Below are 19482 nucleotides of genomic sequence, written 5' to 3' on the forward strand. Positions count from 1 at the left end.
TTACGTGTTTACAATTCCAATAAAGTCATTAACTCTCAGCAGACTGCTTTGAAAAAACATCGGCAGGCACTTTGAGTGCTACATTTTTAGGGTAAGGCTTGAATAAAACAAGCTCAAAGAGTTCCCATGAGCAGGTGATTTGGGCGGGCAGAGGCAGTAATGGGTGGGGATGGCCATAGGGATTAGCATGGTCAAGGGCAGGCAGTGGGTGGGCACATAACCAACCAATCTACACCTACAGACTTTGTGTCTCTCCTCATATGGCATTCCTCCCTATCTGTACTCCAATGTAATAGTTTTGGCTTATAGGTGTTGCAAGCGACACCTAATAGTCTAAACTGAAAAGAAAAACAGAACCACAAGTCCCAGAACACAAGCGCTGGTGTCTGAAAAGGCAGAACTGGCTCAAATTGTCCACTTGCAGCCCTGCCATTTCCGACCCTGCTTGCAGTATGGTAATACTTAGCATACTGGCAACTATAAAATGTGGAGGTAATTGGACTGACAAGGCAAGGGGCCTCATTAGGAGTTTGGAGGTAGCCATGCCGTTTATAGCGGAATGGCTACCCCCCAAGCGGGTACTGGGTCCGGGTCCTGAAAAAAGGGAATTACCGGGCCATTCCGACTATTGCGGGCCCAGTAATTCCCTTTTCTAGGGTCCCGGACACGGGACATCCCCATTCCCATTCGAGCCCCCATAGGGCTCAATGGGAATGGGGAGGCTGCTAACAACGGACCCGATAATGACGAGTCAGTTGTTAGCATCCTGGTCTGCTCGCGGGTGCCAGTATGCACGTCTGGCCAGACCACACGTGCACTCTGCACCCGCGAGCAGACCTTGTAATGATGTGGATGAGCGATAATGGCACCGGCAGCTCTACCAGCGCCATTATCACTCTACCGCCTGGGTCGTAATGAGTCCCAAGATCTTTTAACAGAACTGAGCCGATTGTGACATGTGGGAGCGGGACTCAATTCAATTTGAGATCTCAAGTTGACTCTTGTGAGGGGTGAAATGTTTAGCCAGTCTTAGCCTTTTAGCTCAAATCAGTTTACAGGCTGCCACTTGTTTTCTTTTACGCCTATGAAACGCAGGATTACTGGACTCAGAATGCAAAGTGGTGTATGCTAAAAATCACGGACTAGCTCTGAATCGCATAAAACTGGCATAGGCTATGTTAGGGAGAATTCTCCAGAATGGCTAATTTCCCTTACCTACTGAGTCACTCAGCAGCTTTGCTTTTTGTGCTTTTCACCGGGTTAGAGTGTGAGCCTTTCTTCCCACTCTTATATGTGTTTTGCTGTGTGTTTTACATTTTTGTGTTCATAGACTATGGAGCCTCACCTACTCCATAGGCATCATCTTTTTACTGTGTGTCACACAGCACCTTTAGTGCAGCCACACAGGGTTGTCTTTTTCAGACTTCCCACTTTAAACTCCATTTTCTGGGACTGACTACTATCTCCCAGAACATGTAAAGTTGCCATTGACTTTATTAGTCTTTTTAAATTCACAGACCCACTACAATCTTACATAGAGTACTGGAAAGGGTTACTAGTTAGCCCTTTTTGTCTGTCTCTCATGGAACATTATTTCGTTCCCCTTTCTTTAAGATTTGTCTGGTGGCAGTGGTATCTACCATATTTTTCCTACCGTGGTCTATGAAAATAGCCTTGGTACTGTTTTAAGCTATGTTAGTAGCCTGGAACTTAAATCCGCTGGACCCCATTTACTTTTATTTGGTTCCTGCCTGGTTTATTTGCCATTTCTTTTTGTAAAGGTCTTTCTTGTGTTTTACTCTGCGTGCCAAACCAGGTTTGGTTCCTTTGTTTGCCGTCCTTTGGTGGGCTTCTGCACATAAGCCCTCCTTAGGCACCTGAGAGTCTGGGTAGACAGGATGTGAGGGAGGGGTTTTAGGACCCCTGCACAGGATTCCATTGGAAACCCAAGTCGCACTCTTCTTTGATTGGCTAGGTGACTGTCCTGCCAGGACAGCCACCCTGCTGTGTGATTGACGGCCAGGCTGTGAGAATGGGGGGAAAACTGCATAAAAAGCATGTCTCTGGGACATGAAAAGCAGAGTTGCCACTGGATCGAGAGAACCGAAGAGAAGCTGAAAGAAGAGGACCACTACCAGGACTGAACCTCCCGGTGAAGCTCTGCTGCGGGTCTCCAAACTTCGATGACAGAGAAGATCTGCAAGGAATCTTCTTCCCTTGAGCTGGTGGGAACAACCAGTTCGCCAAACACCAAGCAAGGCCTCCCTTCCCTGGTCGAATTTGCTTTGCACAGCTGGAGTGAACCGGCTAGCCAGGAGGACCGGACCCTGTTTGGGTTTTAAGGAGCGCACCTTTAATCGTTGCTTTGCTCTGCTGCTGGTTTCTTTCCTGAGCAGTGCAGGACCCTCCAGTCTTCCTTCTTCATGTCAGTCCGACAGTTGCTTCAGGAACCGTGAGCCTGCAGTATCTGCCAGGAACTTTTGCCTCAGCTGCAGCATTCTTCTTCTTCTAAGCAACTGTTCAAACACGTTTGTTCGTTCCGTCCGACCGCGATGAAAGTGTTTTAAATCTTTCACCAATCCGAGGGCTTGTCCTTATTTAAGTAACTTTTCTTCCGACCAACTTCGTTTCGTACTCTTGGCAAAGACTTAACCGCAAACTACTCTAACTATGTGATCTTCTGCAAAGACTCTGAACTATCAACATTGGGCCAGGCCTATTGATTTGAATCCTCATTGTAGCAAGCCTTTTCTAGATTGCCCTGCCTACTTCCTTGTTGGTGCTGCTTAATTTTGTATAACCTTGTCTTTCCTGCCCTTTTTTAATTGTTGGAGTACCATTTTGCTCACACTTCATTTTGAGCTTAACTTGTCCAGAATTGATTGGGTGTTGTGTAGTATATTATAGAGTGTGATTTTTCTGCTGCTTTATTTAGTGAACTGTTTTTACAAATGAATGTATAAATAAATGTATATTCTTTTACTCAGAAACCTTGAGTAAGTGTTTGTTTGAACCATAGTAATTGCTGTGCTTTGTGTAACTGTTGATACTGCTCACTTTACTCTTGAGATAAGTCTGGCTGCTCAGCCATCGCTACCACTTTACTGTGTAGTACAGGCTTGTACCAAAGGTGAATTTGTACTTGAACTTGTAGTCTTAATTGTGTGTGGTGTTTCCAAAGGGTACTGCATATGATTCTGCCTAACAGGCTATTTAAGAAAGTCAGTGAAATCAAGGGATAGAGTAACCGAATGGCTACAATACCGCAACCTTCGGATTCTGGCCTTGCATTTAGCAAATCAATGAATTCTTTCCTTTGGACTTTCAGGTCGTCGATGCACCAGTAGAACTACAACTACCAGAATGCTTTTGTTTTGCAATACACAACATTAACCTGAATTCCTGGGCTTGAAGCTTGCTGTCTCTTTGGCCCCCTTAATATGGAACCATTCAAGAGTGAAGTAGCATGACAAAGTGTGAGACCTACTTTGCAATGAGTGGGACTCGCAGACAGAATGAGTTTTGTGTCAGACCACCTTGTGAGATTCTGTTCTTTTAAGAGTCAAAACACCTGCGGGGGGAGAAACGCCTCAAGCCGCCGACTTGTGTGCGTCAGAATATTCTGCTGTGCCTCTTTCGGGTAAAGCCATGTTGTGCTTGTGTGTCTAGTTAGGGACGTCATTTGGGGGTCTCCAGCGGTCGCTGTTGCAACCCCTGAGGTCTCCCTTGCTACCCCTGTGATCTCCCTTGCTACCTCTAGAAAAAAAACTTTTTTTTTAAAAACTTTTTTATTTTACTTTTTTTTAATGTAAGCTCCTGGGCTGTGTGTGGCCAGTGTCATGTGGCTCTTTATCTTTGGAGGATGACTTATAGTAGTGTACTTAGGATCAATATGTGATGTCCCTTCCTGTTTTGACAAGGGGTGAAAGGTTGGGTTCCATCGCTTCCTGTGATGTCACTTCGAGGTGGGGGTCAAATGATATCACTTCCTGTGATATCAACAGAGGTCAAAGGTCATGTGCTGTCACTTCCACTACCCCTGGCATTTTGGTGAAATGATGTCCCTGTGTCTAGTCTTGGTGGACTCCCCGAGGTTTGCAGTGCTTTAGGCATTGTGTGGCTCTTAAAGTTGTGCATTTTGTTTGTAACGCGCTTAGGAGTGGATGAGCCTTTGATGGCTCAGTAATTTGGGACTAAAAGGCTAGAGTCTTGGTGTGGCCATATGGAATGGCCGAAGTACTGCAATCTCACCAGCTTTGCTTCTTCATCCCATAGGCCTTGATTTGATTTGTACACAGCGCTTATTATTTTAGGTGGGAGTTTGTTGTGTATGTGCTCTAAGATGTCAATAAAAATAGAATTTAACAACAAAAAAAAGGCTAGCGCAGGTTCTGCTCACGGGTTAGTGTATTTGTCCACGCTGCTGAGTACACATCTTAACGAAAACAGCATAAACCACTTGAACATGTGTTGTTTCCTCAGTATTTGTATTGGCTTTTGTATAAATTGAGCAACCCTTCGACTTCATGTCATGATGTTTACAACTCCAATGAAGTCATTCATTCTGAGAAGACTGCTTTGAACAAACAGTGGCAGGCGCGTTGAATGCAAAGCCTGCTGGCAAGGTTTGATCACAGTGACCTCAAAGTGTTCCAAAGAGGAGGAGTTTTGGGCGGGCAGAGGCAGGAATGGGTGGAATGGCCATAGGGATTAGCATGAGGGTGGGCAGGCAATGGGTGGGCACATAACCAAACAACACCTATAGACTGTGTGTCCCTCCTCATATGCCATTCCTCTGTGTCCCTCAGCATATTACATTCTTTGCTATCTGTACTCCAATGCAATAGTTTCGGCTTATAGGTGTCGCAATCGACACATAACATCCGAAACTAAAAAGGGGAAAGACCATATGCAAATCAGGCTTGGTCCCACTCCAAAACTGCTTGGTCACATCCCTTCTGCACGAGTCCACGAGTGCCCCTAGACATTCTTGGGCCTCAATGGGTGTCATCAGTGAGGTGTAGCAATCAGGGTGACTAAAGCAAAGAAAACCAGGTGATGGCTGGAAGGTTTAGAATAAAACGGTACACAGTGCACCGAGGGGCTAACAATATATTATTTAAGCCACTATCAAGCACTTTCCCCAAATATTTTAGGACTGGAGTTTGTTTATATAATTGCACCAGTCCTGAAAGCGCTTTGAAGCACTTCACCTGTGTATAAATGCTTTACAAATAAACAATTACAGTAAACAATTACAAATATGTTTGGTGGGTTAAAAAATATATTGTTCACCACCAATGAATCTTCACTTCTGCCATAGCTCTGGCTAATGCTCCACACCATCGTTCTTCAGCCTGCCGAGCTATTACAAACAAGAATTGGCAACGCCAACAGTTTGGGCTTTTGTGTAAGTATGGGTTAGGCATTTTCTAGGCACTGATATACAACCTGGCCATAAGATTGCAACACCTGGAAAATTGAGTGATGACCTGGGCATATGATTTCAGTACCTGCAAAATGGCTATCCAATGTATCGAGTCAAAACCGCTGGCCTTGTCTTTGCTTTTTTCAACAAGGCCTCAGTGCAAGAGACATATATAAATCAAGTGGTTAAAGGCTTGGACATTGACATTGACCATGAACTAACAATTGACAAGGCACCATTTGGAGCATTTGTTTCAGAGTAGTTGCGCCCTGCCCTGCAGAAGACATGGCAAACCATGCAGGGGTAGCCTTTCTTCTTCAAAGATCTGACCTCTCCTTAAGTGTTACAGATGAGTGATGCACGCATGTTGTGTGCATGATTCCTACCCGGGGACAGCCAGCATCAATACTTTTCACAAAATGTTCCTTTTTACTGTTGGTGTCCTGGTTTCTATTAGAGTGTTCTCTGTGCGCCCTGCAGAGCAGCGTGTACCTTCTGCATTGTTACCCATTGTTTCTGAAATTGTTGCTTTGAAATGCGTGATTTCAACCCAAGGGCTAAGGTGAAGTACTGGCCAAAAGCTTAGTGCATTCGATTAGTTGCGCTTGCCCGTTTCCATTCAGGGAATACATTTACACTGCTGCATTTGACAAATTCACGTACAGAAACTGCGGCACGCATGGTTTTGTCGGAGTGGGAGTTTTGCGCCCATGAATGTAGTTAGGTAGGTCTTGCTATCTTCTTTGACCATGCATTGGGAGGACCCAATTCCCCCCAAAAAACAGGACATTCTCCATAGTTCTCCCCTCACCCCCAATCCTGTCCCGCTGGATGCTTTCCTGGGGTGCAACAGTGAGGTGAGCGAGTCCACACGTTTATAATATGGGGCTTAGGACCAGAATTGACTTTTCCAAAGTGCAGCCTTCTGCTTGACATGCAGGGGTCTGGCGCGATTGCTGTCAGCTGGAGAGGAAGTTTGGGCAGGGAGGTGTGTGGGTGCATCCGGTTTCTTAGCGGGGAGGGGTAGTTCACCTTTTGCCGTTACCTTTTCCTAATCTGGCAATTGCTCTCCCATACTATCACATCGCTGGGGTCACGTTACCTTGGACTCATATTAAGGGACCGGTGCTGTTTCTGGGGAAATAGTTCATTTGAAAGAATTCACGATCTATTCATTTGGGAAATGGGAAATTTTTCAAGGATCTAAAAGAAGATTTGTTTGGGGTCACGGATTGCTTTTGCGTCTTACATTGGAGGGTGCTACATCCGAGTATCTCTATTCCATGGAAAGTAATTTACAGAGACGCGGGACCGTTCTCAGGACCCATCTATAACTAGTGCTTTGAGGAGAGTCACAATAGTCCATAACTAAACGGGTGGACTGGAAATCAAAAGAGGCCCTGGAGGTTATTTTTAAAGTGGCCCCATATTACACATTTTCAGCAAGCCCCAACGCTTTCCTTTGAGACCTTTACATATGGAAATAAAATAGGTTACCACACAAAAGAGGCCAAGGGTGCAGAGGCCTACCTGGAAATCTCCAGAGTTCCCTATAGGCCAGTCCAGCCCTGCACACCTAGGAGCTCTTGCAACGGTTCTTGCATTTGCATTTACTCTACATAATACAATGGCACACTTTCTCTCTTTCCCCAGTTGCCTTGCTAAAAGCCTCACAATCAGACGTCTTAGGTCTTTTAGGCACTGCTCTTCTTTGCATTAAAAGTTTTATTCCAACATTTCAGAATACAAACAACATAAATGAACAACAAGTTTCTTATGCAAATACAAATAATGAATAATAAATACAAAATCAATTCAGCAAATGAGAAAAGTAGACTAACCAAGTGAAAAAGAAACCAGCAATTGAGAAAAGTAGACTGACCAGGTTAAAAAGAAAGAAAGTAAAGAAAGGAAGTCAGAAACCCAGAAAGGACAGAAAAACCAGGAAACAATCAGTAAGCAAATGAATCCAGCAATGCAGAATCAAAAAAGGGTACAAGCATTAATGAACACAGCAAAAGCATATTCCAGTTACAGAGATTGAAATTGAACCGTACACCTCCAGGAACCCGTTCCAAATGCCCCAAAATTTCTCAACATCATCCGCATTCTTGTAAATTGCCTTCTCATATGATGAAACAGTCAAAAGTTCATCTACCCATTCATCAATGTTAAGGGAGTTACTTGATTTCCATAGTCTCAATATCATCTTTTTGCAATCATGCTGGCACGGAGTATCCAAGTTGCCTGTCCAAAGGAGATGTCATCAACCTTTGAAATATCCCCAAGAATCAATAAGGAGGCAGAGAGGGGAACCGTACAACTCAGAACCAGGCCCAACCTCGCATATGCACTCCCAAAATTGCTTTGTCCTAGGACAAAACCATATCAGATGACCATGGGAACCTCTAGCACTCTTACACTTCCAACATAGTTCATTGTACATGAGATGTCTCTTAAACAACCGAACTGGCGTCCAATAGGACCTAAAGAGCAATTTTGTTTGTGATGCTTTAAGACCCCAATCTAGACTTACCAATCGGGTAGTTTCACAACAGCGCTGCCAACAGACATCGTCAATTTCTTCTCCTAACTCCTCCCCCCAGATAACTGGCAGCCTCAAATCTTCCTTCCTGAAGGATTTCAGGAATCCGTACATCGTGGCAGCAGGTCGGGCTGCACTTCCACATAACTGCAACATAGACAAGGCCGTATTCGGTTCTAATAAATCATCACCACCAAAACTAGCAGTGACAATACCTTTCAAATTTCTGTACTCAGAGAATGAACAACCAGCCATATCATAAGTCCGGCACAGCTGTGCGTACGGGATCCATCGCCCTGCATCAATGAGATCACAGAGGTACTTTATACCTGCCAGGAACCACTCTGGCCAGAAAAAAACCTTCCCTTGGCTTTTTAGGGCTGGATTCAGCCAAATGGAGGCCTCTATATGCAGGTAGGGGTGGGCCCCCATGTGTCTTGAGATGTCACACCAACATCCTTGCAGAAATCCAGTCAAAGGACTCGCACCCTTCGAGTTGATCTTTCTCGAAGTCAGCAGAGCTCTGGGTTATTGCTTTTCTCAAATGTGTATGATATGGCCTTAGTACGGCCGCAGCATAGGCTTGGCTTCTCTTTTTTTCTATCTCGCGTTGTACAATTTAATCACCACCCTTGCTCTTCATGTATGAGCAAATAGGGTGTTGCATTACATTATGTACATGCATGGCGTTACGTTTTCCAGAATCCTTCTTCGCCTGCACTGCCAGTTTGGGTCGGTCTCTAACAATGTCTAGCCCACCAAACAGGGAAGGGAGAGGATACTGAATACAGCGCGAACATTCACAGGATGAACAGCCATTTCGAGGGTGAAACAGACTTTCAATATTAAAGAACGGGACCGGCCACCAACATAAATGTAGGACTATGATTTGACAGTGGCTGCTAGCACTACACTTCTGTAGTGGGACAATGGGTGGTGGTGGCGGCTTCCTAACATACCCCAGGATATACATCATTCACCTTTGGTTGTGACTGCAAGTCATGCTAAACGCAAAGGAGCGAGTGCTCTGTTTGCTATTCCAGGCCTGCCTATGAACATGTGTATGCCAATCACTTGATGCAGGTAGCTGCTAGCGGAAAGGTTGGAGGTTCGAGGCCAGCAAGAGATCTGGTTTACATGGCCATTTAAACATACAGTAACATTTAGGACACAAAGATTGCACTGCCACACCTTTACCTCAACGAGCTTACCCTCACTAAGAGGCCATGATGGTATGGCTCCTAGAGGATAGTGAGTTAATCCTTGCCCTCCCTCAGCTTTCCTTCTATGTGCCCGGAATTTGCCCTTCACGCCACCAATTCTTCTTTGTGTAACCTCTGACAAATGGAAAGCGAGACCCTGTTTTACGGTGCCTCATATCAGCGCTGACAAACTTTGGCCAACATTTTAATAGGAAACGTCAAGCACTTCTTGGGTCCATTCCGCGCAAAGATTCACTAATTTCCAAAACACTTCTCTCAGAAGTTTTAGGAAAGCACCTTAACAGGAAAATACTCGTCTCGCTGAGGAATCACATTTACAGTTCCTTTCAAAAGGACCATTTTTTTCCACCACTGCATGAAGGCCATACTTATGCACATAGACTGCCACTTTCCGCATCCCCTTCGTGCTCATCCCTTTGGATTTCAATGTCTCTCATCACCTTATTTCTGTCTCTAGTGCTAAATGTATCCTTACCAATACTCTTCCTTTCGCTAGACTATGGTCTGGTTAACCCTTGCAGGATTGCAATGCCCCTGTTTACTCGACTACGTCTTTGCGCCGTAAGGCCACCATGGTGTCAGCCGATCCAGACAGCAGCCTGCAGAAGGAAGCGGTGTAAAGAGGGCAAGATAAGAGGATGGTAAAGAAGGAGAAGAACGATGGTCAATAGAAGAGAGGTTGCAGCAACAGGAAGAGAGTTTTTGTATTTTGTATTGGTGCCTGTGGATCCTTTGGGTGGACCATATGTCAAGTATGAAAGAATGCATAGTATATACAATCAGATTTAGTTCGAAATAAGTTATTCACATGAGGCATTTTCAATGCATATTATTATATAATGATCATAGAGAGGTTAGTTCGGAGAAGGGCACAAGAAGTTCTCAAACCGCGTAGTTTGACTGGTATAGATCTTAGACTGGTTGTTGTTAATTTCCAACAGTTAGTCAGATCTGGGATGGTAATTCCAGAGAACCTACCAGGCCTAGGGACAGTAGTGGCCCATTCAAAAATAGCCCATGTGAAAATGAGGTATCCGGTTAGAGAACATATAGGAAAGTGAGGGGGTGCGCTCTTCTTTTGATAGTATTTCAGGAGATACTTCAAGCCTAGTGCTGAAAGCAGAGGGAATCATCAAAAATGAAAGCAACACAGTTATGCTAGACTATTGTGGCTCGTTATTATGGTGGTCATGATTAGAGCTGGCTATATATAATAGGGGATGAGTATGACACGGGTGAAAATACATATATATATTCATGCCTCATTAATTGTCACAATAATAGATTAACCTCCAGAAGCACCCAGTCCTTCAGGCTGCAAAACAAATGAGGATGACAGACTGATAATAGCTTACTTATCCAAGACACTCTCACCCAGTCAATTGAATTATTCTGTCCTAGAAAAGGAGCTGTTGGCAATGAAATTGGCTTGCGACGAATGGCGCCATCTGCTCATGGGGGCCCGACATCCCTTCCTTATCAGGACTGACCCCAAGAACCTGAAAGCCCTCCAGGAAATGGAGTGTTCTAATTCCAGGCAAGCACGTTGGGCCTATCTTTTCTCGCAATATGATTACCAGATTTCTTACATTCCTGGGTCACTAAACCGTCTGGCAGACCCCCTATCCCACAAGGACTCCAGCAAGGAAAGGGCTTCATTATCCGCTGAACCCATGTTTCATCGCAACCGGATATTGGCCCTGGTTAGCTCTTTCCTATAAGAGGTAAAAGCCGCTGTGGTTCAGGAACTTCCCAAATTGCCGCTACACTCCGACTCTCCTTACCAGGAGAAGGACGGCTGGCTGTTTTTCAAGAAACGACTGTATGTTCCGGAAGGCATGCTGCGGAAGAAGATTCTAGATTGGTGTCACACTTCTCGCCTTGCAGGTCACCGCGGGGGAATCAACACCCTGGAGCTCATCTCGAGGAATTTTTCCTGGCCCACCGTGAGAAGAGATACCCTGGACTTTGTGAAGACCTGTCCTATTTGTGCTCGGTCTAAATATCCTACAGGGAAACCGTTGGGGTTACTCACCCAAGTTGAGATGCCTACTCGCCCCTGGGGGTTGGTTTCTACGGATTTCATTGTAGACCTACCGGTATCCGAATCCTGTACCTGCATCATGGTCACGGTAGATGCGTTCTCCAGGATGGCACAGTTCTCTCCTCTTTCTGGTGTTCCTACAGCCACTAGGATGGCTGAGGTGTTTGCACGAGACATCTTCAGACTTCACGGTTTACCTGACAAGATCATCTCTGATCGGGGTAGTCAGTTCACCTCGAGATTCTGGACAGCCCTCTGTAACCAATTGGGGATTGAGAGAGCACTCTCTTCGGGATTCCATCTTCAATCCAACGGATGACGGAACGTCTGAACGCTACTCTCGAACTATATCTGAGATGTTACGTCACTCAGCATCAAGACAATTGGGTTTCTCTACTGCCTACTGCAGAATTCTCGTATAACAATACCAGGCACGCTGCCATTGGTCTCTCGCCATTCTTTTGAACTTATGGGGTCCACCCTAAGTCCATTCTTCCGGAGGTTCCCAGTTTCACCAACTCCCCAGCGGCCGAAGAGGTATTGGATCAGATCAAGGATGCCCATGCCACGGCATTGCGGAGTTTAGAGAACAGCCGGAGACGATCGAAGATCGGAGCAGATAAACACTGCAAAGAATGTCCAGATTGGAAGCCAGGCGACAAGGTGTGGTTGTCCACTCGGTTTTTACCCAGATGGACAAGGCCCTCTAAACTCTTCCCTCGGTTTCTGGGTCCCTTTCCCATTCTTCTCAAAATCAATCCTGTGGCTTACCGTCTTCGGCTGCCTCCTTCTCTGAATCGCATTCACCCTGTTTTTCATTCGTCTCTCCTTAAACCTTTCTATTCCGATTCTCATCACAGACCAGTGCCCAGACACACTCCCACACAGACACCCAATCAAGCAGAATTTGAGGTCTCCAACATTAGAGACTCTAGGTTCTACCGAGGAAGGTTGGAATACCTTTTGTCCTGGAAGGGTTATCCGGAGTCGGAGGACTCTTGGGAACCTGCTTCTCAGGTGCATGCTCCTCGCTTGCTCGCCAGGTTCCACCGCCTGCACCCGGGGAAGCCTGGGGTGGTACGGACTGGAAGGGGGCATACTGTCACCCGCAGGCGTTCCGACTGGCGGTTTCTTCCACGCTGGGTTTTGGGACGTAGGTACGGGAGGTACCAGTCCCTCCTTTGTGTCCGTTACTTTCTCCTCCTTGTAGCGCGGGGCCGCTGAGAGTATATCTTCTCTCCCGGCCCAGCGGTCCCTGCGTTGCAACTATCCTTTGGAAGCTCTCGCTCTTCTGGGTTTCTTCGCTCCTGCCTCGCTCTGTCCAGGCTTCAGTCACTCGTGCCCTCCAGCGAGTTTTATTCTTACTTTCTCTCCCCTCCAGTTTTCTCTGCTGCCGCCGCGCCTCGGCGATTTCTGTTTCTCTTCTCTTGCGGCCCCGTCCCCGCGGATAGGCGCTGCCCCTTTCCCTTCGCTTTTCTTTTCTCTCTCCGCTACTTGCCTGGCGCTTTTCTCCTTTGCTTACCTCTCCTCCGGTCCTCGCCCCGCGTTTCGGCCTTGACTGGTGGCCGTTCCGGCTCCCACGACAGGACTCCCCTGTTCCGCTGCAGTGTTGCCTTCAGTTACGCATGCGGATCCAGTCTACTACCTACCTCCTACCCATCTGAAAGTCTACTTTCTGCTGGAACTACGCCTTCCGTGCTACAGACCAGAGGAGTCCAAGGGTTTTTCCCCATTCAGGTTTTTTTCCCTATTTCGGCTTGGTTCCGGAAGGGAGGTCCTTGGACAGCTGTTCTCTTCAGCGGTCACGGTGGCCTCCCTCCGTGACAAGCAAGCTCATCGGAAAAAGGAGAAGGATTATCTACTTCGACGGCGTCTGCAGGACCCCGACAGCGATTACGGCGGTTCAGGTGAGGAGAGTTCGACAGAAGGGGGAGAAAAGGGAGACCACGCATTTAAACTGTCACAAGAGTATTTGATCTCACAGCTATCTTGTGATCTGGGCATGCTGATCAGAAAAATAAAGCACATTTGCATCATGTTTCCTCATTCCATATGGTTGACTGCTGTAGTTTCTTGAGTTGAACATCTTGAAGAATTCAGACTGCCAGGGCATGGGGTGTAATGTGGATGGCCATGATGCCTATGGGCCACAGAAGCTTAACAGCTCCATTGGGATGCAGGAGATATTGGTGTGGCCTCCACACTCTCAGTGATAGTTTAGGCCATGTGTTTGTAGACAATTATTTTAGCTCAAGATGACCAGCCATGGATTAGATGTGTCCTGGTTCCAGTTCTGCCTGCTCCAGGTCCAAGTAAAGGTTATTTGGTGAATCAAAAGTCAGCATTGGCACTGAACGTGGGAGGTGAGGGTACAATTTGCATTTAGGTTCATTTGTTGTTTTATTCCTGCCTGTTGTCCTCTTTGACATGCCTGACGCCTCCTGTGCATGATAATTGCTTCCCTTGCCCTTGCAGTTGCCCTGCCGTTCCTCCGTGTGGCTAGCTAGGCATGAACGTATGACTACTCTGGATGCGGGTTGCCAGTTTTCTGGTGTAGGACAAGCTGCTAGTCTAGGACATTAAAAGCCTGCATTGTTGATTGTAGAAGCTAGAGCAGGCTTCACTGATCCTGAGGGTTGGGACATCATTCCCTGTAGGGCTTTCATCATACTTACCTACACCCCTCAGCAAAGCCTGCATTGTCTCTAGGTAATTGGTTGTGACTCTTCCGTCGATAGCATGACCACTGAGCAGTCTGCGAGGATGCTCAGGGAATTCCATGCTAACTAAACTGGAATTCTCCATGTTCAAAGATGGGGACTATGTGGCAGTATCAGTATCTGAAGACACTCCTGGGCTAACTTCCACCACATCTCTGCTGCTGCCAAAATAATATTGCAGATCTGGGATTTGTGTCTCCTAGTTCCGTTACCATTTTGTGTGCATAGCTATGCAGAGATAAAACTTCTGTTTGATACCAAATTTTAGGACACATTTTACCATTATGATTACCCAAAGTCAATGTCAAATGCTTTTCTTATAATTTGTATTTTTGGCTGTGGCAATTATAGTGGCACAACCACCAAAACATCTCCACCATTGGGACATAAAAGAGAGATAGTGTAAAAGGGGACCAGAAGGCTGACTTTGTGGTTGGCATGACAACTGAAAATGCTGTGGCATGATCTGCCAAGGCACTAAATGTTATTTCTTGTTTTATTACGCCAATGTAATCGCCTATTCGCTTGTTTAAGCTATTTTCTCCCAATCAAGAGTACTGTAACATGTCGTGTGTGTGTCAATTTCAAAGCTGGGGCCACGTAGTGATCTAACGTTTCTGAGTCAGAGGGAGCTGGCTATATTTGGGCTACTATCCTGGCTCTATTGGGCTACAGTTAGGTTTCCCTTTCTGGGTACTGTTGCAATACAAGCATTGTTATTTTGTAGAGGTTCAGTACCAATCATAACATACAGAGGTCCTCATACGAAATCAGAGAGAACCTTTGTATGCTGTCAGTGGTACTGCAGCTCATCAAAAAAGAATGCTTGTAATGCAAGCATTATTTTTGGAGAGGTGCAGTACCACTGACAACATACAGAGCTTCTCATGAGAAATCTGGGAGGACCTCTTTATGTTGTCAGTGGTACTGCACCTCTCAAAATATATGTTTGTAATGCAATGTAATGCCCAAATCCCAGTGATCATATCTGCCTTACGTTTTTATTGGTGGAAAAACATTAGTGCTCCGAGTGTGTCCCGTTTCTGAATTTGGGATGCACTTTGAAATGGTTTGAAATGCCCTTTGCCCTACGGCTTTGTCCAATTACATAACACGTTGGAAAAAGGGTATCAGAATGTGTTAATCTATGACTATGGATAAATGGCTCATTTCTTTTGAGCACATCTGTTCCGTGCCAAAAATGAACCCTATTGAGGATAAAACTACAATGTAGGACTACTACGACCAGGCCGCAATTCGACACACAACAAACAGATGTACTGCCCACTTGCACTTTTGGTCCTTTGGCCACTTGTGCTATGCCTCCCCCCACTCTTGTGCTTCCCTCCTCCCCGCTTTGCACTGTCCCTCCTCCCCTTTGCACTCTCTCTCCCCCCTTTGTGCTGTTTCTCCTCCTGCTTAGTGCTGTCCCTGCTCCCACTTTGTGCTGTCCCTCCTCCTTCACTTGCGCTGGCTCTCCTCACCCCTTGCACTGTCGTTCCATCCCTTCTGCACTGTCACTATGTCCCTTTTGGGGCGTCACTCCTTCCTGTGCGCTGGTGCTCCTTCCCCTCTGCACTGTAGCTCCTCCCCATCACAATGTTGCTTATCCCCCCGCGTGCTGTCACTCCTTCCCCTTTGTGCTGTTGCTCCTTCTCTCCGTTGCTCTGCCGCTCCTTTACCCACTTGCTCTGTCACTCCTTTACCCCCTGGCTCTGTCGCCTCCTCTCCCCTTGTTCTGTCACTCTTTGCCCCCTTTGCCTTGTCACTCCTTACCCCTTGTACTGTTGCTCCTTCCCAATTGTGCTGCTGCTCCTTGCCCCCTTAGCGCTGTACGCCTTCCCCTTGTTGTCGCTCTTTCCCTCCCATTTGCTCTACAGTCTCCCCCGGTCATTTGCATGCCACTCCTTTCTCCAAATATTGTGTAATGCTCCTGTGTTCTGTTGCTGGCCTTGCTTTCATTGATTGGATTTTTTTATTCTCCTTCATATGGCTATTTACTTCTTATTCCTCCCGCCGCAATGCTTCCCTCACCCCCAGCACTGCACTTCATTCACTCCCATGCTGTTATTTCTTCTTCCCTTTGCTGTCATCCTCATTCCTTCCCTCCACACTAAATTTAAAATACAATAAACAACTACAAACGCCAAAACCATTGGCATTGCTGCTTATTTTAGAAATGTATTGACATGAATTTCCACAATCAAAATGCTGCATCATTGAAAACGTTTCCACTGAATGACTTTTTTTCTTCATTCAGCAACAGCTCCTGAAAGTGCAATGAGCTAATTAATTGAAAAAATTATATAGTTTAATCAAATAGGCATCTTAGATTAACAATCAAATTGTTCTAATAAATGTCTCAAGGTTAATGTTTGTGTTTGTAACAACCAGGACCATCTTTCTGTAAGGTACTCACAAGAGTTTGCATTTTGTCTTAAATTTATAATCCAAAGAACGATCTCACATTTACACACAAGACAATACAATACAAAAAAGAGAGAGAAAATGATCAACACTTACCATCATAATTAATAAACTCAAAAATTCAATAAAGTCAATGAAGGATACAAAAACATTTCAAGGTAGTACATCCAATATTATGTATGTGATCTGTTATGCAACGTGTACTCAAACAATTGATTGTAACTGCACCCAGATACCTCCTGGTGAGGAGCGCTATATAAATGAAAAAACAACCAAACAATGTCTTAAATATGGGTCTGCATTTTTTCCCAACCTTTCCATACATTAAATAAGGCAATAAAAAAAACTTCCAGTGCATGAATTAATGCACTATTGCCAAAAACCTCCCTCTGTCAAACTAAGAATCTATGAGCAAAGCGTGCAAAAAAATGTAATCTGTAACTCCTTCATTCCCAAGCAAACAGTTAGAACGTGCCTGGCCGTTTCGATCATCAATGGGTATTTGCAGATATGCAATCTTCTCTAGGGATTCCTTGACGAGAGCCCACAAGAGAGAGCGTGGGTAACAAATTGCATCCAAGCAGTAGGTAAAATCGACGAACAGGGATCCAACAGCATTTTTAAAAAATATGGTTGTGGGGACATGAACCTATACATGATCTGATAATGACTCTGGAAGCTATGCAACCCTTCCAAGTATGAAAAATGTGCAATCCAATCCCAGAATTGAACTTCACTGACCAGCTCATCCTTCAATTTGAAGACGTCGAGTGACCATTCAGGGGTCCACCCAACCAAATCAAAGAAAGCCAAGGACATGTATGACAATTTACAGCAGACATTACCCTATATGTCATTGTACATTGCCTGCCCTAACAAATTAAGCAAGGGACAGCAAGGCTCTTCCAGGATTTAAGAAGAAGAATATCTCTTCTCATCTTAGCCTGTGACTCCAATGAAAGCAACCCCATTTCCAAATGTAGTCTTTCAATGGGGATTGAATTGGGTAAGCCTAGAAGAACACGCCAAAATGGAGCTTCAATTCTCTTGAGCCATTTATAATCACTCTTATGGGTTGTCTCCAGGTCATAAAGTACAGCCGGACAGAAGCTCTGTTTGTACAGTTTTATAATCCCTGCATCGCTAAATCCGTCTGTATTTGTCATACATTTTTTGATGACTAATGTTTGCCCCCATGCCTTATGCCACTTTTCAATCTTCAGAGCTACGTATTGTGCCTTATCAGTTTCTACCACCACATACCTATAGGTCAATACACAATCTATAGTGCCCTTAGATGTCACAAGGGGATCTACTCTACCTTTCCCAAAGCACATAAACAGGGTCTTTTCAAAGTTAATCACTAGATTGCTCATTTCCATGTAGTTTATTAACAAATTGGCTGCTTTACGCATGCTGACATAAGTGTGATCAAAGATCACTATTTTGTCCGCGTAGGACAGCCAATTGAAATGCTCACCTTAAATTCTGGGAGGATATCTACATATTAGCCTAGAAGCCTGGGAGGTCTGCCAAATATAAGTTGAACAGAAGGGGTGCGAGCACACATCCCTGCTTTACCCCACAATTAGTTGGGACAGTTTCTGTGCTCGCGCCACCTCCATCCAACTGTACATGTACACTGGTATTTGTGTAACTGCTAAATTGCAGCCAGTAGCCAAAGAGGAGTCCCCATGCCCTCCAATTTCACCAATAAACATACTCATATTCACTGTGTTGAAGGTGGCACATAGATCAACAAACATCATATACAGAGACAAGGCATCCTTTTTTGTAGCATTTTGAATCCAAAGATCAACAAGATAGATATAGTGCTTGGTTGCTGACTCTGGCGTAAAGCCAGTTTGAAATATATCCAGGATATATCCAGGATTCCAGCACGGTCGACCCATTCCAGAAGTAGTAAGGCAAACATTTTCCTGGTGACATCTAGCATGGCTAGAAGGCGGTAGTTAGCAGGATCAGTCCGCTAAGGGTCTTCTGTTCCCTGGGTCAGTCACAACCCGGGGACTGGTGGTTCTCCATCGGAAGCTTAGGCAACTTGGAACTAGGTGTTCTTTAGTTTGACACTCTGCTTCTTGTCCAACCACTTCTTTTTTATTACATACAGGTGTGATGCTCAATAGTGAGGGCATTGGCTTGATCTGTGAGCCTGATCCAGTGTGCATGCCACTGGCTCTGCATGGTGTGATGTCCAGGCATATGGTACATGTGGGTCTGGTGGCTGTGGATGAACTCCACCATCAGGTCCACCTCACCTTTGGTGAAGTTCATCTTGCACCGGACCTCCTTTTCAGCTTCCACTTGTGTAATTGTATTTATTGATTGTGAACTGTGGAGGTGGAGGCATTTGACTCTGATTGGGATGTGTGCTTCATTCAGTTTCATTGTGTTATCCATGTGCAATGCGTAAGGTTGAGTGTGTGGGCAGGTGTTGTGACTGTCATGTGACCAGCGATGCATCTTTTTCCTTGCGTGCACCTTCTTTGCTGATTGCAGAACCATGAAGTATTGATGGTGGCACATGTGTGTGCATTTGTTATGCTTGTGTCCTAGTATGTTTTGCAATTTGTATGTGTTGCTGCGGTGATGTTTATGTCCTGTGGATGGTGTGTCTATCTTGCATGGTGTTGGCTATGTTGACATGGTCGAATTAGTCGTAGTATACATGTGACATCTGGGGTATGTTTTTCCATTCTGTGGCATAATGTCAGAGCGGGGTGTGCGGCAAGTAATGTACACACGTCAGTGGTGTGCTTTCCACCTTCATTCTCCCTTTCCTGGCCATGTGGTATGGGCGTTTCTGTGGGTGTGTCCAGTGAATTGTGAGCATGTGGGTGTGTGTCTGTTTTTGGTGGGTGTGTTGCTGTTAATGTCCTTCCATTTTGGGATGGGTCAGTGGGTGTGTTCATGTTTTGTTAGGCGTGTCGGGAGCATATTGAGTCTCAACGAGTGTGATGCTCAGAGTGTAAGTATGATGGTATTTACTAAGTGAAGTCAGATCTTCGGAGATGTGTGGGAGTGTCGTGAGTTAACCATAATGTTGGTGGTATAAGTGTGGTGTGCGATGCAGG

This window comes from Ambystoma mexicanum, chromosome 1p (genome assembly GCF_040938575.1).
Source record: "Ambystoma mexicanum isolate Mex_15411 chromosome 1p, UKY_AmexF1_1, whole genome shotgun sequence".
In the NCBI taxonomy this organism is placed as follows: Eukaryota; Metazoa; Chordata; class Amphibia; order Caudata; family Ambystomatidae; genus Ambystoma; species Ambystoma mexicanum.